At 38.9% G+C, this 23,672-nt stretch overlaps 1 protein-coding gene across 3 annotated transcripts in view; it reads left to right on the top strand.

The window, feature by feature from the left end:
* large1 (LARGE xylosyl- and glucuronyltransferase 1) overlaps positions 1–23,672 on the top strand; it is a 128,229-nt gene that overhangs the window by 5,092 nt on the left and 99,465 nt on the right. The window contains exon 2 of one of the 3 annotated variants that reach the window (XM_044343399.1): positions 717–808. The exons of 1 other annotated variant lie outside the window; for it this stretch is intronic. The gene's annotated coding sequence lies outside the window, so the exon portion shown is untranslated. Of the gene's footprint in view, positions 1–713; positions 809–23,672 lie in introns of all 3 variants that reach the window. One more of the 3 variants, XM_044343398.1, reaches the window with a different exon arrangement.

The following is a 23,672-nucleotide window of genomic DNA, read 5'->3' as shown; positions in this document are numbered from 1 at the left end:
TTAGGAATGTCACTCACTAGAGTACAAGGCATGGCCCTTTGTACTTGACAATAGGCTGAGAATTTTGAATCAAATGTTGTTTTATCTGTAGTTTGAATTTCAAGTAAAATGCAGTGGCCCTAAATCCTCCCCTGTGCAGGCTGTTGAGTTAGTCATGCAGCTACAAGGACATGATCCCCAACCTGCTTCCCACCAACACACACTGGCAGTGGTGTTTGTCGGCCAAGCCAGAGGTTCTGCTACCCAGGTCTCCGTGGTGGTGGGTTACTGTTCTGTCCTTGCACCACCTGTGAGCCTAAAAGGATAAAACTCCTTAAATAATCTGAATTTTAGGCTTCTGAAGTTTTGCTGTTCCATTTGTTCACCATGCATTACCAGGTGTCTGTTCAGCATTTCCGCTTTTATATTAATTTTGAAGCAAAATATGAATCATACCAGCTGTTGATTATGTTCCCAGCATCATTATTCTGTTTATTGCAGTGTCATTTCTTTCATTAACAATAAAAATCAAACAAATGTGGTGATAAAGGAACTAGAAAAGGCTTTATAATCTACAAGTAATTAGTCACCTCTTGAGTTCATATTCTCCACCAGTGGCCGGACTGACAGTCTTTTTAATTTAGACAAACAGCATGAATGAGCTGGCATACTGTGGAATCGTGCTTTTAAAAAAGTCATGAAACATGCAGCCACCCTGTTTATTTCCAACCCAGCAGTGTCCCTGTAAGAACAGAGCGAAGCTGAAATAAAGCCACAACCAAGGCTGCAGCAGCACACCTGGGGGCCAAGCAGAGATCACTGCACACAGGTATGATAAGGACGCAGCAGTTTGCTTTGTGATTTGAGGGAGCATCACAGAAACATGGCCCACTTATTATTCTAAATAATTCCTATACTCTCAGTTCAGAGAATCTCTTTTTCATTGAGAGTTTTCCTGTTCACCTCAGACTTTGAGCCTGTGATCCTGGTATTATCTGTCCCTTGCTCTACATATTTCACCAAGAGCCATATAAGAGTTTAAAAAATACAGAGAAAATGAGATAAATGTGTCAGAAATGCAAATTACGTTCACCATTTTTTTTCTAGGTCATGAAACTCGGCACAGAATATGTAAACTGAGCAAAGATTCAAACCCAGCCCTCAACTGTTTCCAAAGATTTCGTTAAACTGAGGTTCATAAATAAAGATATCTCAACTGAAATTGATTAATTTGGTATTCATCTTTTCTGTTCACATTGTTTGGTATACAAATGTTCTGCAAAAAACACCAGGGGCCAGATGCATAAAACTCTGTGTAGATTCATGACTAAAACTGTGTATGTGCTAGTGCAAGCAGATTCAAGGGGTGACATATTTTAGAAATGATTTATTCTGAAAGAATAAATGAGAAATACAATAGTGAGTCACTGATCCTCGGTGGCTTCACTGGTTCAAGCGTTAACTGTCAACTGAACTTAGTTAGAACAGTGCATGTAATGTAAAACAATAACAATAATGTGGAGCACGAGCCTCATTTCCAATCCCACAATTTTCCATAAATGGATGAAGACACACCCTGATCCAGCTGTTTTCATATCAACATGCTGCCTGCTCCACCAGTCTGTACACCTGTCAATGAAACACACGGTAACCAAGGTGTGTTGTCGCCGGTGTTGCACCGGCAAGGTTCTCCAACAGCTGTTATTACATGCAGCCATGCATCTCTTTATAGCGTCCATATCATTCATTTATCACATGGGCCATTGATATCCCAGAAATGTAATCAATGATTAGTTTGTAGTGCTTGTATCTAAACTGACTTTACAAGGTGTGACGCAACTAAGGACAAAATAAAAGAATATTAACAGCAAAATAAAATGTTGACTCCTGTGTAAATTAAAAGAATGATAAAATTAATCACACAAAAGTAATTGATCAATGTTATGGTTATAAATGTGCCTTTGATTGGCATTTTACAGATCTCAGTGTTTTACTAAAAGATTCTGTCTCTGTAGGCATTGCTTATGCATCTGGCCCCAGATGGGGTCCTGGAACAGAATTCAGAGTCACTATCTGCAATGACCAGCATTTGCCTCATACTTACAGTGTGAGATATCTATTGGCACACACAGATGAACAGGTCAAGAGCATCCAACAGAGCATTTTCTCAGTATATTTAGAACCTTCATAGAGGGTAACTGAACCACTATCTAGGTGATCTCAGCATCATTCACATTGACCAAACTGCTGCAATACATTATCAGTTACAGCTGTGCAACTTCTGACTGTCACAGTTGATTCCCATGTTTGAGTTCCTTCTTTGATATCAGTCTGGTTTTGAATATTTTTGACAGTGTTTGACGAAGCATCAGTGCAAGTCAGAAGCACCACTGTTGGGATTGGATTGAACCCAGGTTTCAGTGGCTGGTGGGCAAATGTCATTACTCCAGAGCCACCTGGGTGCACTACATATACAGTACACATGGTTGTTCAAATATCATATATGTGTTGGTTTACACTGTATGGACTAAAATAAATGTCTGTGTTAAGGGTGTGATACACTCCAAAAACGACAGCTTGGTTTGTTGAGGCTGACATAAAAAAATGTTTGTTGAACTCAGGAGCTGAGAATGCTTGAAAAGGTGGGTCTCAGTCCACTTCCAACTCAGCTCTGGTGTGGTCCAAAGTAGACAACTACATGTATTTCTTTTCTGTTGATCTTGTGATTATTTGTTAATTGATAGATTAACTTTTGAGTCTAGAAAGTGGCCAACATTGGTGAAAAATGCACCAAACAGACCAAAACCCAAAGAGATTCACAGAGATTTACCAATATAAAGCAGCAAATCCTTACACTGGAAAAGCAGGGGCAAATGTTTGACATTTATACTTGATAAAGGACTTTAATAATAATTGATTATACAAATTGTTGGTGATTAATTCTCTGTCAATTGCCTAATCAATCACTTGAGCACCAGCTTCTGGCATGAATTCAAGCTAAACTACTATTAAATCTGCTGATCATAAAAACTGCCAAAATGTTATCTCCTAAGCAGTCTATATGTGATTTATATGATTATACAAGATAATTTGGTATCCATGGTAACGTGTATGTGCGCCAGCAGGTGAGCTCAGGAATTATCTCCAATACATCACATACTAGTGACAAGCAGTTGAAACAGAGGTGTGCGGTGTATTTTATCAGTTCCTCATTGAAAAGTGAGTCAAGTGTAGTGACCACACAGTCTGCCGTGTCATATTATGGTACAAGACTCCTCTTTTTGTCTGTTCATCATTATTTTTGACATGAGCTCTCATTTACAGTCAGGTTAATGCTCATAATCAGAAGCTAAAGATCAGGATCAATAAAGTGCAGCATGACCTTCTTTCAATTATCAGAATTTGATTTGCACCCATTAGTCCATGATGCAGGATGACGTCACCAAAACTGCCCTATGAATGAGTTACCGGTCAGTCCATATGTTTACTTTTTACTTATTTGTTTGTAATAAGTCAGTGTGAACGAATCAGATCTAAAATATGTATAATGTATTCTACCATCGAGTCTGTAATCGCTGCTTCCCAAACAGCGATGTTATCATGCTGTTTAAAGGAGTCTGTGTTAGTCAGATGAAAGCCAGTAAAATGTAATAGTGTGATTGTCGTGCAGTATTTCCCAGATGCACAGAGGCAGTGCAGTGACTGTTCATTGCCCTGAGAAGAGGCTGCTGAAATAATCTCTGACATTCAGACTGAATGGAATGGCCGCTTCCATCCGCTTTCCATCCTCATTCTGCAGTGGGCGGTCATGTGGGAGTAATTCAGCGGCTGGTAACAAGGCTGGTTACCGCCAACGTTTTTCTGTCTCATGCAAGAGCAAGTTGACTGTCTATCAGCCAGGAGCTGAGGTTTGGATACAGAAGGGCTTAGGACACACAGAGTGAAGGTTTTCATAATTCATTTTTAAATAAGATACACCAGTGCTTTATTTCTTTTTTTTCCTTTGCTAATGCATACCTGTAGTAAACTGTTGATCCTAATGGTCAAATCTAAATGTATAGCTTCAGCCTCTGGTTGATGTTTCGTTTGTGTCATTTAATGAGTAGTTTACTGTGTAATCATCCCCTAATACACATATAAACATTCCAGATGTCAGTAACTTCTGTGGCTGTTAAATTACAGGATCATGTTCCACTCTAAATGTGACACACCCATGAATGAGATATAAGAAGTGACAAAGCTCAACGTCAGCCCAAACAAGACCCAGGCCTGTAACAGTATGACATGGACATCTATACTGTTGATCTGACTTAAACAAATCTGTCTCAATGTTTGTTTTTGCAGCGTATTTCCACCTTAACAAAATAATTCTAATAACTCTGTAAATCCAGCTCCTTTCAGACATGACCACTGTAACAGTAATTGTGATAATTTGGTCAAATGTCAAATAAAAGCACTTCAATCAGGAAAGACTGAAATGACAGATGACAGCAACAAAGAAGAACAGATTTATTTGTCAGCTAAGACATGATAGAGTGATAGAATCACAGCAGAATCTGATTTGTTAACCAAGAATAACGCCCCTAATATAAGAGCAGGAGAAGCAGGGACAGAGAGAGGAGTGAGAATGAATGAATGAGTAATAGACAGTCTTCCTGCTTGAACTTATGCTAAGCTCCATTTGAGTCGCTTTTATATAAAAGTGGCAACAGCAATCTTACGAGCACAGCCCTAGTAACATTTCCATAACACTTCCTACATGGTTCAAGTCTAAATTTAGCTAAGGCTCAGCTACAGCAGCACAAGGTTAATAAACAGTTTTACCCTCTGAAAGGATAAGTCTACTTCTTTTATTTTAAAACAATCCCATGGAAAGAAACCAACAATAAATTGATCCTACTAGCATGTATTATGTGTGTATATCTGTCAGATATATCTTATATAGCCTGATCCGTCTTATTTCTCTGTGCTGTAGAGCTCCATTGTTGTCAAAAAACTATTAAAATAAATCAATGAGTCACGCTGTTGCACTGGGTGACATGTTCCTTCATTACCATCAGCACACACACACACACACACTGTAGTTTATTTTGACTCAGCCGCAAATACACTGTCCTGCTGCCAGAAATACTCACTTAAACACCAAATGTGGATTCTACTGCTGCTGAAAATAATCCCCAACAAATGCACTATTTCCTCCTGTTGTAGGACATTACAGAATCCTTTAAAAAATGAAACTCTATATTTGTGAGCTGGTTTGGAGCTGAGAGTAACAGACGGGGTAGGGAAGTCAGAAAGTTGAGTCGGATTAACACATCGTTGGTTGGATTTGGTCTTTTCACTGGATTTGTTGACAATAATGAAAATATACAATATCACTATCCTTATTCTTTAAGATCACTGTAATAAATGTATCACAAAGAAAGAAAAAACAAGCTCAAATTCTTCTCATGTCAGTCTATAAAGATTTTTTTCCCCCTTCGTAGGAAAGAGATGTAAAAGGAAAAAAACTTACATTAACAATAATATTGAGATCAGCACTCCCTCTCTATACCTTCATCTTTCACACATGCCAACTGCATGGATGTCAGAATTTCCAGCAAAACACTTTGCGTACAGCATGCAAGCAATTAGGAATTAAATGAGAGTCCCAACTTAACATCTTGTCATTCTATACTTGCACAGAAGCAGCAGAATTCTCTAATAAATTATGTACTTGATGGAAGCTAAGGGATTCTCTAGGGAGAAGCGGGGTGAACGTCTTGTACCCACCATGTTCACTCATTAAGGCCTCAACTGCAAAATAAGTTTAAAATCCATCAATGATGTAGCCTGTGAGTGAACAGAAAACTTCCTTCATATCATTACTTCCCAACTCACCTCAGAGCTACCACTCCCTCTGTCAATCAGGTGCAGTGTTTCCCATTAATTACCTGGACTCCGGTGGCCCGCCACAGTTTCATAATGAACTGAAAATGTTTTTACACTTCTTATAATAACATAAAAGATCTCTAACAGCGTGTTTTGCGCCATTGCTTCAGTGATGTTGAAGCTGGTGGTGCTTATGACTTTGTTGTTGGGTTTGTCTGAAGATGAGTTATGTGAAATGATTTAGGTGTGTTTTCACCCAGCTGCCAAAAACCGGAGCCCTGCTGGGGCTGCATGCAGATTAAATACGGGTAGGTTTAGCTACTAGCAGCTACTACTACCTGTAGGCATACTAAGCTAACCATCACAGCTCCAAGCTAATACAAACCTGCACATTCAGTACAGTACAGTACAGTCATATTTCACCCATAAGGAGAGGAATTACTGAAAAACAGAGCAACTCAGTGCTGGTGTTACAAGTGTATTTCATTCAATCTGGGAAAAAAACGATTCAATATTGTCTGCTTTCAAGTGCCAGTTTGCAATGCAGGACAATACTATAAAAGTCTTGTCTAATGTTATCTAAGAGCAAAAGTAGCTGTATTGGAAACAAACAGCTCATTTCTGTTTCCGTGCAGCGAAGTCTGCTGGAGTCATTTGGAACCAGACAGCAGTGCAGCCTCCTCTGCCACCACACATTGTGGTTGGTTTTTCAGCCAGTCACACCGGCCACTGCCCAGATATTTGGACTGGCTGACGGGCTTCACTGCCTCTGAGCTGACAGCATGTTCAGTAACACCCTGGAAGTCTCATTAAATGCAGTTAAACAATCCTTTTTTAATTTTAGCTCAACTGATATCTCTGAGCACAGTGACACAAAACCTTAAACCTGCATCAACTGATGTTTTGTCTTCCTGTTTTCAGCAGAAATAAGTAGTGAACACAGAACACACCAGGAAATAGTTATAACAGTTGGTTATATCCATTATATTTATACAACCAACGTGTTAATGATGAAATTGTTTACTAGGAGCACAAAATTCTTCATAGATCTAACCTCTTAATTAAAGTGCACAAGATTGATGCATTTAACTTTAAAATGTAGAAAATGTTCTTCCAGAGGAGCATGTCCCCAGCCCCCCCTAGAAGGTCTGAGATCCACCCACCACAGTTTCACTAAATCCTGTGGGGAAACACTGAGGTGGCAAATACAACCCAAACATTGTGTCTTCTGGCACGTCTGAAGAAATGACAGAACATTTATGTAACAGACACCTACTGTATGTGTGAATGACAAAAAGCCATTGTGTTAACAGATGGATTAAGACACCAATGTTACAGATTTCATTTTTTTTTGTGCTTAAGCTAAAAATAACAAATCATGCCTTTGCCTTGAGTCATTTCTTCCTTCTCTATCTCAAATAGATGTTGCAGTTTTCTGTGTTCATCTTTCTCAGATGCCCAGTGACCCAATATGTCACAGTGAGACTGCACAGTACCAAGTTGAAAGAATCTCATTAAACGCTGCTATTTCAGAAGACAAACTGAAACAGTTAAAATAGCTTGTGGCAGACGTTGACTCCCTGGTGGCTCAGTATAAGCTGTTGTCTGCTGGTTTTAACTGATAAAGACAGATATTTTAATAGCAATGAGTCATGATGAATGTGATGACATAGTTGATGTAGTTTGAATGCAGATACAGTACATGAAGTAAGGCCCGTTAGGCACTGAGATGCACCTGGATCTGAGAATTAGCAAGCCAAATCTTGGATAAACAAATTAGCTCATTTTGAATTTGGACAGAAGGGTAACAGGGAGCTGCACTGCAATCAGGCGGAGCTTCAGTAAATATGGAGCCAGGTCAGCTGCTGGGAAGATACAGCCCAGTTAACATAGCTAACCCTGAACACTGGCCAAGGTGCATGCCCCATGGTGCTCTGCCTAGGCTTAGTTCTTTTAAAAGGCTTGTTTAAGAAGTTTAGGATGGGGGATGGGAGGTGGGGATTTATCATGTTACCAGCTGAGGGGCAAAACATTTCTCTTTAGAATTTAAATCCCCTCCAGACATGTTTTAAGACACATAAAAATACTATATATATGTATATATGTGTGTGTGTGTGTATGTATATATATATATATATATATGTATATATATATATATATATATATATATATATTCTGAATCATTTGTGTCTAATATGTTTTTTCCACAAAAAAAGTTAAATAATTTTCAAATTGCTAACACTTTCTATGAAGTCCATGTTTATAATGCATTGTAAACATACTTATAATGTGTTATAATCTTCTTATAGAACTGTATAATTATATTTATATATCTAATTATATATATAAGCACTCAGAAATATTCATAATGATTAATAATTATAGTTATAACATAAAGTATTTTATAATATAATTTTTTGCTGTTGGCCATGCGGCCAGCGTGTCTAGTCATCTGTGGGCGTGACTCTAAAAAAAAAAAAAAAAAAAAGAGTCAAATTGGAGTATTCTGTTATGACCCATTAAACATATATATTAGTTTAACAACATTCTGTGTGTTGTACTTGCATAGTGTGATAGTGCAGGCCCATGCCCTCTAGAGAGTAACGACCACGCATGACTAGACGTGCTGGCCCTTAGCCAATGGCTAAATTCTTTGGCTGACTGGTTAGCATAGCTGTCTGTGGTCTGGGAGACAGGGTTCGAGACCCAGTGTGGGAACCCTCCTTCACCACACACACTAGATTAATGATATTTTTCTCACTTTACTTAAAGCACCCAATGACCACTTAGAGTAACTTATAAATCACATTATAATGCATTATAAAATGATACTTGACCTTATGAGTCATTATAAAATGCTTTATAATGTTATAATAAGTATTATGAATATATGAGTGCTTATAACTATAATTACTATACTATAAGCAGATAATAATGCATTATAAGTATGTTTATAATGCATTATAGAAAGTGTTACCTTAAATTCCTTAAAATGACATCTACACCTTCTCCCTCATTGAAAAATCCAGAATCTATAAATATTCAAATATTTTTTTATTTTAAAAGTTTAACTGCTGAACACAAGGCGCTTCACTGTAAAGTCCATTCTCAGTGTATGTGCACTGGAAGCTTCAAGTTTCCACACTACACTTGTGTAAGTTGCATACTGGAGCATGATTGGATCCGAGTTTGTTGTGATGTCATAAATAATGTTTGTTGATACATGCCTTAAACTTTATATTTTCAGCAGATGAATGTGAAAACAAACTGCATATACATCAGTCTGCACAGAGAAAAGAACAAGATCTATCTGAAGTAACAAGGAGAAATACATATTTTGCGTTCACATAGTTAAAAACCCAATAACTTAGGATCTCACTGTGATTTAAGTTAAGTTTTAAATCATTTTCAGTGCTTTGCTACGTCAAAAATTTCAGGTAGTGTTGCATGTTTCATTTTATGCAGGGCATTGTGTGAAAGGCACAGTTTCATACGAGTACAATTTGAATTGCTATATAAACTGACAATGAAAAACATGAATAACATAAGCATCCTTTTTTTTTTTCAAACTTGCAAACCCCCTACAACACAATTACACACTGCCTAACAGGACTATACACACCATAGACAGGATTATCCATGCCTTTAGTACATACTGCCGACCTTATTGTCAGTCAGAACATTGATCCTGGATGAGTCTGCAAAACCTTGGTTTACGTTCAATGCCATCATTTTTTTGGATAATGTCTTTCTACAGTACCTGCAAATGGGGTGGAGCTAGACTCTCAGCACAGAGGGTGCAGAGCAATCTTGTCATTCAAATTCACAACTTTAAAATAGCTGATATACTGTATCCTACCCTATCCTATCCATAAACACAAATTGTCACTTATTGAGCCAAGCAAGCTTATGTCTAAGAAAACATACAGTGAATCCACTTTGTCAGACAAATTTGTTCTGAAGAACAAAAAAAAAAGAAAACAGTGTGCCTGTCTTATTCAAATGTTTCAGCACCATGGACAGCACACAGCACTCTACGTACATCGATTGTTCAGCACCACTGCTGATAGACAGCGACAGGCCAGGTGCACTGTCTCAGTACCATGTCCCTCTTACATGGGAATAACATTGGTCTACAACACAAGACCTATTCAAATATAAAATAGACACAGAGATCTACTATCTAGAGATCTACAACACTACAAAGCCTATTCAAACATAAAATAGACACAGTGGTCTACAATACTATATGAAGCATAAACATAAAGTAGACAATGTACAACACAGCAGACAGGGACACAGGCAGGTCCCGAGATGCGGTAAGCATAGAGTTAAACAACTGATTAATCTAACATTCTGACTGATTTCTTTACTACCAAAATTTAAGTTACTAAAGACTAATTATGGAGGTTTCAATCACCAATTGTTGCCCCTGCACACTAGTTTAGTGTAGTCCATTTGTATATTCCACCATCCTCCGTAGAACAAATTAATCCAAACAGGTTAATGAACTTTGTATATATCATGGTCCCTTTTTAAAACTTTACCCTCCTCTCCGTCACGGTGGCAAACATGCCAACCATTTTGTCTTTGTCAATGTTTATGTCCCACGCAACACACAGCAAAGTGAAGTTGGATAGTCTGGCCTCATCCATGCACGAACGCAAATAGCTCTTAATGAGCCTCTGATGGCTGAAACTCTGTCTTGCGAGTTTCATTCATTACAAACATAAGAAGACATAAATATCATATTGTGGCTTAAGTTTAAAAATATGCAGACTCACAACATACACATTGTTGTAGCTCATCATTTGTTGATATTATAGTCAAAGTAGAACACTATGAAAAACTAGTATAACATTACTATCAGAAAGGCTGGAATAATCTCTCTTTAAAAAATAAATAGGACTCATCATAAGTTTTGTGACTTTTTTTAGCCTCGGAATCAAGCATGCAAAGTGGGTTTGGAAATGTAATTGGATTTTTTTCACATGACCTCGTTTATGCAGTATACATTTTTTCGGACTTGAAATTCATTCTTAATGTATTTTGGGTTAAAAAAAAATCAATAAAAAACCCCCCACAAGATTGTGAGGCCCATAGAGCCTGATGGCTCTGTGCGACTGCAGCATTTACACACTGCTTGCAAAGGCTCTGATTATATCCCATTATTGATTTAATATATTAGCAAAATAATAGTTTGCTCTAAGACTATGTCCACAACACATTTTCCCCACATTCTACAGTGACTGCTGGAACACTTTAATAAGGGTTTCCCAAATGTACATTTTCCTGATGGCTACTAATGTAGTAATTAGCTCAGAGACTGACACTAAACTGTCACTAAATCTTAATATTTCTTCATCACATCTTTGATTTATTGAGTAAACAAAGAATGATTCAGTGGTTTACTCGCTGATTGTGGATGTAATTGGCTATTCATTATTTCCCATTGATTGACTTTGATTCATTCTAATTCTGTGAACATTCAATTTTGTGGATGCTATGTTGCCACTGTGCTGCAGTTTCAGTTTCTCTGTGATGTTGTGATAGTAGATAAAGGCAACAACAGCACTCAACAGAACTGTAAAAATGTGGCTGCTGGTTATGTACCCCAAAACTGAGCTCTTGTTCCTCACACAAATATTATCAACTGCTGTGCCAGTGATATGTTGACTATTACCTTTGTGTACCTGGTAGTCTGAATGTAAGCAGATGGAATCCAGTGAGTGGTTATTTTCCACATATCAAAGTCTTGTGTAGCAACATGGGACATTTTAAACGATTCCCTTTTCATCTCAGAAGGCTTTCACAAACTCTCTCTTACTATGGCATGAAGACCGTCACTGCCAAGGGCATGTGCTATTGATTTCTGCATGGGGGGTAGATATTGACCCAGTGGGATATCTAGAGAAAACTACTAAGCTTAGCTGACAGCCAGCTGTAGGCCTCCAGAACTGTCTGCCTGTTCCTGATGGGCTCGTTCCACTCTTTAAGTTTGTCATTCTGCTTCTGTATTACTGACACAGTGGTATGTTTTTCCTTTATGTTTAGCTCACAGTGTTGTTTGGTGTTGGTATTGTGTCCTGTTAAAGCGCCAAAACCTTTTGGTCCTGACAGAGTGCATGCTGATTCCCAGAGGCCTACACTGGATTACTGATTTCAACAGATATTTTCTACATGCAAAGGAGCTCTCAGACCAAGAGACCCAGGAAGTTCTCCAATAAATGCAGTGATAACATTAAGGGTCTGGTATGTTTTAAATTATCTGGTTCCTATGAAGTGTCATCTGACCAAAGTTGTGTTTCTACCTGTTCTGAATGGGTGCACTTGAAAGCCTGTGGTCATAGTCTCATCCTGGCTGCAAACCACTGCCTCCCCAATCTCTCTCCAAGAAGTCTGTCTGTATCTCAATGCAGAGAATTGGACGACTGAGGATTGGCACACATTTGTAAGACAACTGCTGTTGGCTGTTACTAGTGTTCATTCTGTCTTTTTGTTACACATATAGTGTTCTCCACAGCTGTTGCAAGTGTTCCTCACCACTGATCTTTTTTGTGGTGTAAATGGTGTTTAAAGTTCAAATGAAGAAAGAATGAAGGTCTATCTGAGTGGTTTCTACTACACTGTGAACACTGGCCAATTTGTTGCGTAAAGCTTCAGGCTCAGGTCAGGTTGAGGTGAGGTGACAATGCCAATTTTCTTCATCCATACATGTTGTGTGCTGCAAGTAAATTTGCAATGCCCAGTAGACATAGCAAAAGACACAGTGTAGCCAGTGTGCTTCACTAGCCTGGTGAGCTAATGGTCAGAAATGTTTGGATTAAATGAAGCAAAAATAGTGCTTTGGATGTCAGGTTGGGGTTTGGTGTCAAACTCCAACCCTCACCAGATGGGTTTGTTTTCAAACCTGTGTAGTTACGTCTGGTTGAATGAGACTCTGGTTGGTTTTCCTCCTTGGTATGATTGGTTTAGGCAGATCTGAATGCAGTAATCATACTCTGGTGTGGACCAAAACAACCACGCTGAGACCCTGTAGAGGAGGTGGTCTCAGTACGGTCAAGTGGAAAAATGATCTGACCTCTATCTGATGGACTACAAGATGTACTCTCCAAGTTTGAGCTTATTGGCTCCTGCAGCCAGGTGCCCTTTGCATGCTGGGATCGCAATTGAGGACTGAACCCGACTAGAAACAAAGTATGTTGTCTTCTTGAGAGCGAGAGAGAGAGAGAGAACATTCAAAACACAAGTTTACCAACTCATCCACTGATTTGGACCAGAGCAAACCAGCTATAGGTTTGAAAGCACCATGAACACTCAAGTTGGGGTCTCAGTTTCAGCCTCATGCAGAGCTGTAATACAGGTGTCCATAAACAGAAGCGTCCTGTTCACTATTGAACTGATGTAGGGGTTGGATAGGTGTAATCTGGGAAAATGTTTTGCTCTCAAGTCTCAAGTCCTCATTTATGGGCGTTAAGTCTCAGGTCTACAGCTCCACTGGCCTACTGTATGGTATATTCGAATTTTATCATGCATCCAGGATGGAAAGAAGAGATCTTTATAGAAATGAAGGCCATTTCATGCTGTGAGCACCACAAACAAAAAACATTTCATCTGCATTATACTGAGGTGATGACATAACCTTCTTAAAACTTCACTTTATCTGTCACCATGAACAGAAGCCCAGCTATAAATCTTGCAAATCTAATGATGTTTTATTTATTCTTGAGACACTCAGAGGTGTTGATTCAGTTCAGATGTGTCTGAGGCTGTGGTACATTGTGTTGTTGGACAGTGATTGGATTGCATTATATCATACTGTTAGTTTATCCATTCCCTATACCAAGGGTGGACAAAATAACAGTGGAAAAGGAAATCATACCAGGCGGTTAACTGTAATCAGAATTGTTTTTAATATTTTAATTGAACGAAGGTTGTTTGGATTAGCTGCCTTTTATTTTTGTTTTTAATGTTTGTTTGTTTTTTCTAAACCATGAAGTACCTATATGTCTCCAGAGAGAACAGAGAAACCAACAGCATGTATTTGCCTTGATAAAACAGTTTCTCTTTAGCGTAGGAGGCCGGGGAGAGGTTTTACAAACAGACAGGAAAGACAAATCTGTGTTTGCTTGTGTTGCTTTGTAACGCATAGCTTGATATTATCTGTCGGAGGAGATCAGGGACACAGATTTTTTTTTCTGATTTTCCCATTAATCTAAAAATATTTTACTTGAAAAGACTTTTTGTTATGTTAAACTGTGCATTTGTCAAATATTATAAAACAAGTACTATCACCCCATTATTAGATTTTGTAACACATGTCAGGAGCAGCCTCTAGCTGACTGAATCAAACAAAGTGTATCAAATAAAGACAAGTGTTATTGTTTCCAGCATGCTTGCATGACAAACATGGATAAATGGTGCTTCTCGGTTATTCCTCTGTTGTTTTATCAGTTAAGATATCTGGTGTCACATACATTGGTATGTGTTAGTATACACAGGTACATTACCTGAAGCCAACAACAACTGTAATTGGTCAGCTTGGGGCTTCTTGTGTTTTCTCCTGCAAGTTTCTGATCTGGTGGAGATTGTAGGGAATGAAAACAGCATGAAGCTAATTGAAGAGAAGTTCAGGAGTCGTCTGCTTTTCAGTGACGCACACCTAAGAAAGATACAGTATATTTCCATTGCAAACATTCTCACTGTGATCACCGCTCTTTATCAGTGAATGAAACAACCTAAACATGGCAATTGAATTAATAGTTTCCTATTCAGCAGTGAGACAAGGCAAAGTAGAAGTTACCTGAATGCAACTCCAGTTTTATTAGTAGCCCACAGTTACTACATATCTGAATGTGACCACAGTTACAATACAGACAGATCACAAATGATCATCCGTCCAGTGTAGCGGTAGTGCTGTTAAAAGTTGAGGTGGTGAATTAGCAGCACATATGTACTGTATTCCATGTTCTGTCTTGTTTTTTGCTTTCTTTTTTCAGCAGTGACTGGTTCATGTGCTGGTTGAGTTAAATTTTTCAAGCAGTAAAAACTGGGCTGCTTTTGAGCTAGACAAAGAAATTCCTGCCTTTAGTTAGGCAGACCTAAAACTTTGTGAAATTGTCCTTTGGCATTCAAGGTTGTTTATCTGTTGCACTGAGATTTATCTTAATGCTCAAGAGATTAAGAACTGACCCGTAGAATGTATTGTTGCTCTTGGTGAAGTCTCTTGCTACCCTTTCCTATCTCTGCAAAATAACCTTCCATTACCTTGCTTTCCACCACAACTGGATACCCTGAGTATGTCAGATTGTCAGATATGAATGTGTACCGTGAATTCCTTATCAGTGTGCATCACTATGGTAATCTTATTTGTCAAGGCTGCATTGGTTATACATTGAAGTAGGCACTGGATCACGGGAATTTGTGTTTGTGTAGTTCTCCTTATGGGTTCATCTGTGATCATTTTTCAGGATTGATTATCAGTGTTGGTATTGTAGCAAATGCATTGTTTAAATGCATTGTTTTTGCAGAATTCTAAGAAAAACAGACAGCATCAGTTGTTTCAGCAAGTGCCCCCAAACAACATGTTTAGTTGCATGTGTCAAAGCCCTCTAGAGGTAAATGGACTGCACTTAAATAGCACCTTCCTAGTCTTCTGACCACTCAAAGCACTTTTTACACTAAATGCTACATTCACCCATACATTAATACATTGATGGTAGGGGCTGCCATGCAAGGTGCCCACATGTGCAGTAGGAACACACATTCACACACCGATGGCGCATCCATCGGTTCAGTATCTTGCCCAAGGACACTTTGATATATGGACTGGAATCAAACCGCCGATCTTCCGATTAGTGGATGACCTGCTCTACCTCCTGAGCCACAGCAGCTCCTACAGAGGCCGAAGTAATTATGCATGAGGAGCAATGGAGGAAATAGTTAAATGTTATTTTTATAGCTACAAAGTCTGCAGAGGGAGGAGGATTGGGTGGATGGAAAAAATGCGGAGATCGCTGTTCAGTGTTGGTTTCTTTTAACCCTGATGATGATTCCCTAACACTAATCACATGGTTATTATTGTAACCATGACGATGAAGGTCTCCTAACCCTAACAAAGTAATTTTAATCCAAACCATGATTGTTCCTTAACCCTTAACCATGTTGTATTTGTGGCTAAACCTAATCAGACCTTTACCGTAGCACCATCTGATGAGAAAACAGGTTATTTTGTGAAACAGTGATTTGTAGTGATTTTGGAAGGCAGATGTCATCCTGCTGATAGTGATTTCAGATCAGAAAATGTTTGTTGTTTTGGAGGGCACGGGCAATTTGAAGGACTTGTTGTTTTTGCAGGTACCGATTGGTTTATTATAGCATTCTTATTTTGAGGGTTTGCTTTAGAATGCTTTTTTTTAATACAAGGTTTGATGTTGATTATCCTCATTTTGTTGTATTTGATACTCCATTTACACCTGACATTAAAATGCAATCTGTATCTGGATATGTTATTCGGATAAGTAAAAACATGTGAACAGATCAGCCAGACCACATTTGGTGGTCAAATCTGAGCCCTTTAAAGTATTTGCACGGTGTCTCTTTTAATCAATAAAGCTATTTACACAGGCCACACATCACCTTACTTTTCACTTGCATTACTCTGACCTGAAGCGTATTTTTACACAGTTTCTTCCATTTTCACTGCATAACTACAGTAATTGTGGGCTCAGAGCACTGCCAAAACGGTGACCTACACTCAATACTGTGCCTGAATGCATCATGGGTAGACACAGAGAACTAAAGCTGCTGCTGCTGCTCTGCTAACACTACACAGCCTGTGTAGACATTGGGTTAGAGAGGGTTCATAAGTTGTTAGTTGTTTGCACTGACAGAAGTGTGGAAAATGTGTGTATATATACTCAGGCACAATAAAGTGTGAATGTTTTGGTTCGAAATTGACTGACCTACAAAAAAGGATTTTGTTTGAACCAGTGTTGCTCGCTAGGTGGTGAATTTGTGAGGGACTTCAACAAGATTAAACTCATCAGTGAGTCATGTTCTGTTTGTGGTAGTCCTTGTACTGCACCCCCTCACCACCCAATCCACCTCAAAACACATACCACAGAGAGTGAACTAGGGCATGGGACTAAAAACAGAAATGGTGTCATCAGTGTCTTCCCTTTGGAAGCTGAACACCGTCAGAGTGGAGAGTGACACTTAAACACAGGATGCAGCTTCTAATGAGCAGTGGCATTCAGTTATACAACTGATTAATCCTGCTGACAGTGTACAGACAAACCACATCAAACTATATATAACCGTGTGCTAACTAGTGATGTGCACTTTTAGTCCTTATCGTTTAAATTGTGCTCAATTTTGAGTGTTTTCTGAATGGGAACCACCCTTTCTGAAGGTTGTACAGCACTCAAATTAAAGTTTCCTGACCTGACCAGGAACCACTTCCTGGGGACTTGTCAGGTATTAAGTTATTAGTAAGGTCAGCATATACACACTATCCAGTTTTTCTGTCTATCTAGTATCACTTAACACACATTCAGGTTAAATTTACTTTGAAGAGCCACTTAACACTTATGACTGTCAAGGTGAGTGACAATGTATTTGCTGGAGCTCAGGAGATTTCTGGCAAATTCTAGCTTCTGTTAAGTAATTGTACAACACAATTATATTCAATTTCTGAGTACTGATAAGGCTTAAATAAATATGTCGGCCAGTAGAGTATTATTATAATATTAGTCTACATGCTGTGATACCTGCATGGATATAGTTGCTAACAACATTAGATTGGCTGAAAACTTTTATTTGAACTGTTGGAATTTTGAGGCAACTCAAATATATCGAATGCTTACAGGCTCTGTTTACATGCAGCATCTCACCTTTTCTTAGGGCTGGGCTTTCACACATCAATACTTTTGGATACTGACCCGAATACGTGCTTAGCAACAAGTAGTGAACAATGTCAAGTATTGAAAGCAGACATCAAATATCTGGTCAGATTCATTATCTTGTTGACTTATTCTTTGATCAGACGGGTTCTGCTGTAAGTCATAATTTTACCAATTTCAGCATTTTTACTTATTTTATCGAGTGTAGACAACACTCTACATTTGAGAATTTCTTATTTAAATGAACAAAACATGTGATGATTTAAACATGCAACACAACAAGCATAACAGGTGCCAACGGGATAGTTTTAAACTTTGTTCTTGAGAGCTGTGATTTGCTTCTTAATGTAGAATTGAATGACCAGCCAATTTCTGTTTTTAAGTGCTACTTCCTCCAGTTCAAGGCACTTATCACAGTCACTTTTCCCCAGAACATGGCATAAAGTGAAGTAATGAAGGACATCATGTGCTTCTCGACAGCAAGGATCTCCTCTTTCGCCCACATCCTTCTCTTGGAGGATTGGAGACCTGTACAGCAATTAACAAAAACATTACATTTTTGAGCAGTCAGCCTTTGAAAGAGCATACAGTAACAACATCGCAGTTTTATATCAAATTGAGGAAGTGCATTTTGTTCAAAATATATATTTCGAAATAAAATTAAAATCTCTAAAAACTCTACCTTTTTCCCTGTTTGGTGACTTGCGATGACAGGCTTGGGGAGGTGTCATGGTGCCCTGCTGTGACTCACATCCTCTGCTATGACTCACATCTGGAGACACATCTGTTGTGTGTGTGTGTCAGATTTACAATTTACAGCTGTTATTGCAATTTTTCAGATACATATTTAATCAATATCAAAGGAAAAAAAAAAACCTTGATCGGGACATCTATATAGTAGACAATTTTGTGGTTATCCTTGAATGAACAAGCATGGTCAGATTTAGGATCATATGAAAATACTTACCTTGTGAGTCTGACTCATTCCGCCTCAGGGTTGCTGTCCAGGTGCACATTCTGTGTGGAGGGTTGGAAGAGGGGAGGGAGGAGAGTGACTGTTATTGAAAGCAGAATGAATTCATTTGATCCTGACATGCTCCAATAACGCCAAAGAAAAACATGTATGAGATATAACTATTGTTTAATCACTTTAGATGAGCAGATTTTCTTTTTATGTAGAAATCTGTGTAGAACAATTAAAGGACCAGTGTTTAGGATTTGGTGGCAGATAGCGGTGGGGTTTCAGATTGCAACCAACTGAATACCCCTCCCCTCATCCCTCCCTTTCAAAGCATGTAGAAGAAACTATGGTGGCCATGAAACTCTCGAAAAAGCAAAAGGCCCTCTCTAGAGCCAGTGTTTGGTTTGTCCGTTCTGGGCTACTGTAGAAACATGGTGATACAACATGGTGGGCTCCATGGAGGAGGACTCGCTCCCTATGTAGATATGAAGGACTCAGTCCAAGCTAACGAAAATGCAACAATTCATAGTTTTAGGGTGTTTTTGCACTAATGAAAACGCAATAAAGTGGCATATAGGCTGCCCTACATGCTGGAAAATTAGTTAGCCTCCATACACTCATATGTGTGAGACAATGTGCCCTTATGGGATGCCTCTATAGTTGAAAATGCTGCTGTTTTTTTTTCTTTCTTTTTTTTAAATATATACTTTTGAAAACAGCTTTGTGGCAGCATTATTGTGCCTCATTTTCACTCCTGTTTGGAGCCAGTAAACTCATCAAAGCAGTTTTCAGAACTTGTTAGTATGTAGAAGTTAAAAAGTTGAATGTAGAATTTAAACACATCTTTAGAAAGAAAAAAAATCAATGTGTTTATAGGTTCCAAAAGAAAGTTAAAATGAGGTATAATACTCTTTTGGGTGGAGTGCCCCTTTATTTTTGGTACAGTCCTCACACACACTCAGTCACACCCTGTTTAAAATGTTTTGGTGTCATGGCGGGTTCAGGTCAGATGTAGAAGCGCCGTGAAGTGCAGTCAGTTTCCTTTTGGCGCCCACGTTAACTGATTGGACCTCTGCAGCAATAGTTTTGGTGTCTGATCTATTTTTTCCGTGAGCCACAAGCGAATATGTTAAGTTGGGCAGGAAGTCAGACACAGGAACCACAAAACGCTGCTAGAGGCAGTACGTCATTAAAAGGTTGAATCTGCAACAACAAGGGAGATGAGAAAGATGAAGGTACGTTTGCATAAAGTCCTCTTACGGATTGCCATGCCATAAACAAAAACCATCCACAAAAGAAAGGCAAGAGGGCTCGTGCTAGTGATTTATAAAATTTACTCTTTTGCAGTGGTGGAAGAAGTATTCAGATCTTAGAATACCTCAGAATACCACATTGTGAATAAATAAAATAAAAATATAAATATAAATACTCCACTACAAGTAAAAGTCCTACATTAAAAAACAGACCTATGTAAAAGTATGTAAGTATTATCAGCAAAATGTGCTTAAATAATAAGAATCAAAATTAAGTGAAATGGTCCCTGTCAGTGTTTTACTATTATATGATGATGTTTTTGGATTAATATTACTGCTGCATTAATGTGTATATTGCATTTTACTGATGTAGATTTTTATGGTTGAGCTGATTAAACTACTTTATATATTATTGGGTAGTTTAATCTACAGCCTTGCATCATATTCTATAAGATCATCATATGTTTGTCGCTGTCCTGTGAGAACCATGTCTCTCTAAAAAGTCAACTTTTCATGAGCTCAGAAAAACAGCCTGTTTTCAGCTTTGTGACACTGCATTTTCCAGCTAATCCAAGAGGTTTTTTTAAATGGTTTATTTAGCTTAAGAAGTAGGAAAATGTTCTCAACCCAAAGAGGAACACTTCATCCTTCAGCTTATCACAAACAGTCAAAATCACAACATTTGGAGATACGCAGTTTCCACTTGACAGGAAGTGTATGAAAAATTGTAAATCTGAAAAGTAACTAGTACAGTACATAAGTAAACAGACTTGGTTAGATTCCACCACTGTTCTTTTGTAATATAATGTTTGCCTTGTTATTCACTCCAACAGAAAAAGACAGTATAGACAGTGAGGATGAAGATCTCAGAGAGCCAAGGAATGCCAGGGAGAGAAATGATGATGATGTTAGATGATGATGAAGATGAAAATGCCAGGGAGAGAGATTATGAGGATGAAGATAATATTAGGGGAGAGAGGTGGTGATGATGATGAAGATATCAAGGTGAGAGAAGATGATGATGATGATGATGATGATGATGATGATGATGATGATAGGAAGAGTGATACTGATGATGAAGATAGCAGGGAGGGAGATTATGAAGATTAACAGTCTGGAATGGATAGAGATGGAAGTGAACTCGATGAAATGGAAACCAAGGAAGCCATTGAAAATCCAAAGGATATAGCAACAAATAACACAGGCGCTGCACTTCTGTTGGCATTAGAATACCCAACTGATCCTGAAAATGTTCAGAAGTATAGCATAGACTACTCTGAGAAATTTATGGAGTTTTCTTGCTCTATTGGGCCTTGTCAACCAGTTCTGAGGTGTCCCAAGACAGAGGGGTTATCAGTCCTCAGGGAATGGTACAAAGGAAACCCCTGGCTAGAGCGCTCTGTGGACAATGATTCCATGTTCTGTTTTAGTTGCAGACTCTTTTTGAAAGAGGAAAAGTATCAAAGTAAGACAGCTTGGTGAACAGTGGGAGTTAGCAACTGGAAAAGGGGCACTGAAAAAATAAGGAACATAAAGAAAGATGGCGAGATTGAGACAGAGACCACTGGGCCAAGCTTTTGAGAGGGAAGACATGGAAAGCAAAGACAGAAAAACAGAGAAATAATGGCCAGGCTAGTGTAACATTGTATCTTGCAAGGCTAAATATGGCATTCAGGAGTCATGATGAAAGTAGCAGCACATCTTCAAACAAAAGAAACTTTCTTGAACTTGTTCAGGTACTAGCTAAATATGATTCCACCATCAAAATGCACCTTGAAAATATCAGCCACATCAAGTCCCAACAGAAAAAGCCACAGACATCTTTGTTGTCCTAGAAGACACAGAATGACATGATCAAGGCCCTTGCCACCTATGTCAGAAGAGTCATTCTCAATTAAATGAGTGAAAACATCAGGGGCTAAGGCTATGAAAGAGCTGCAAATATGAGCGGAAGATGCAGGGGTCAACATTCACAAATTCTGAGCCATAATGAGAAAACTTAATATTGGCACTGCCATGCTCACTCTGAACTTGCTCTTGGTGGAGAGTGCCAAATCAAGTCGGTTTTTCAATTTATTTGAAAAGCTATACACTTTCATAACCTCATCTACAAAGCGCTGTGCTACATTTGAAAAAATGCAAGTGTCTATGTACCCTGGCCAGAGAGTCCATGAGCTGAAAAGGCTGTCCGACACACGGTGGGCTTGTAGAGAAGGTGCCCTGAGTACTTGCGTAGTACAGATTTTGAATTTATTCTACGCATGAAAACCACCGCACCTGTCTTCATTGAGACTGGCATAGCTTCTTCTGCACTCCAGAGAGAGGACCTTGATCTGTCAGTGTCATATACCATTGTGGAAGAGGTCATGGAAAGAGCGAAAGCAATGATGAAAGATGAGGAATTCAATATCCTCTTTTCAAAAGCCAAAGAACGAGCAGGGGCAGCTGGCACTCAGGTCCCTGATGATATATCTGGACAAGGCAGACACAGAAAGGTACCTCAGAGGTACAAGGACCATCAAGCCCAGAGCAAGGAGGAGCACTACTGGGGAAAGGTGTTCTTAACGTTTCTTGACATCCTCTCCAAAGAGCTAGACCGGAGATTCAAGGGGAAGGATGACACTCCAAATGGGGCAATCCTATCTGGTCTTCACTGCCTTACCATCTTAAGTCACTGGAAAAGCATGACAGATGACAGAGCTGCTCTCTCTGCTAGAGATTTTTGCCGGTTGTATGATGTGGAAGAAGAAAATGTTGACACTGAACTCATGGTGTTCTACTCATCCTATGCGCTTCCAAACAACAATGTCCAAGTTATGCCAAGGTGCCTTAAAGTCAAAGATATGGACACAGTTTTCCCTACCATGACCAAGCTCCTCAAAATATGTCACATTGCCAGTGACAACCGCTTCAGTAGAGCAGTTATTCTCTAAACTGAAGCTGATCAAGATACAGCTCAGGAACAGATGTGGAGAAGGCAGGTTCTCATATCTTCTGCTGCTATCCATTGAGAGGGACATCCCAGTTGACCCAAACAAGGTCATTGATATATACAAACACATAGACAAAAGAAGAATTCTACTCTGATTCCACCACCCTGACTATCCCCCTACTCTGACTAAGCCCCTTTATATACAGCTCATTCTCACTGACATCATCACATGCATGTTTTTGTGAAATAAATGGTTAGATAGTTAATAGTTCCCTGTGCGTTTTATTACAGAGGTACAGTAGTTATACTCACATAATAAAATATTTTAATCTTAACCAGGGTGTGTAATCATTTCACTATGTATCACGACTTTCTGCCTGCTGGTGCCCCACCGCATACAGCTGGTGCCTTTTTTATTTTTTTCATCCTTGCCCCTCAAACAGCCTGAGTCCACCAATAACATCCAGTGAGTCAGACTAACCCCACAATGACAAGAGACCTGGCAGGTGTGCGTGTATGAGAGGGAGTGGTCAAAACCAAAGACTGGGTTTAGGAAAGCACCCTGACTGGACCCCATTTAATCACAAAAAACAGAATATGCTTAGCAGCTTACATTTGACTTCAGAGTTATACTGATGTAGACAAAACTAAAATTGACTTCCAAGTGCAAACATTGCACACATTTGACTACAACCAAAACTGAAGTATGAACCAGTGAAAGACAAAGAAAAGAAATTCAAATACAAATTAGTGTCTACATCTTGGAGGATGAA

The sequence above is a fragment of the Thunnus albacares genome, chromosome 23 (assembly GCF_914725855.1).
Source record: "Thunnus albacares chromosome 23, fThuAlb1.1, whole genome shotgun sequence".
Lineage (NCBI taxonomy): Eukaryota > Metazoa > Chordata > Actinopteri > Scombriformes > Scombridae > Thunnus > Thunnus albacares.
The sequence above is the reverse complement of the archived record's forward strand: the minus strand, read 5'-3'. Positions and strand labels throughout refer to the sequence as shown.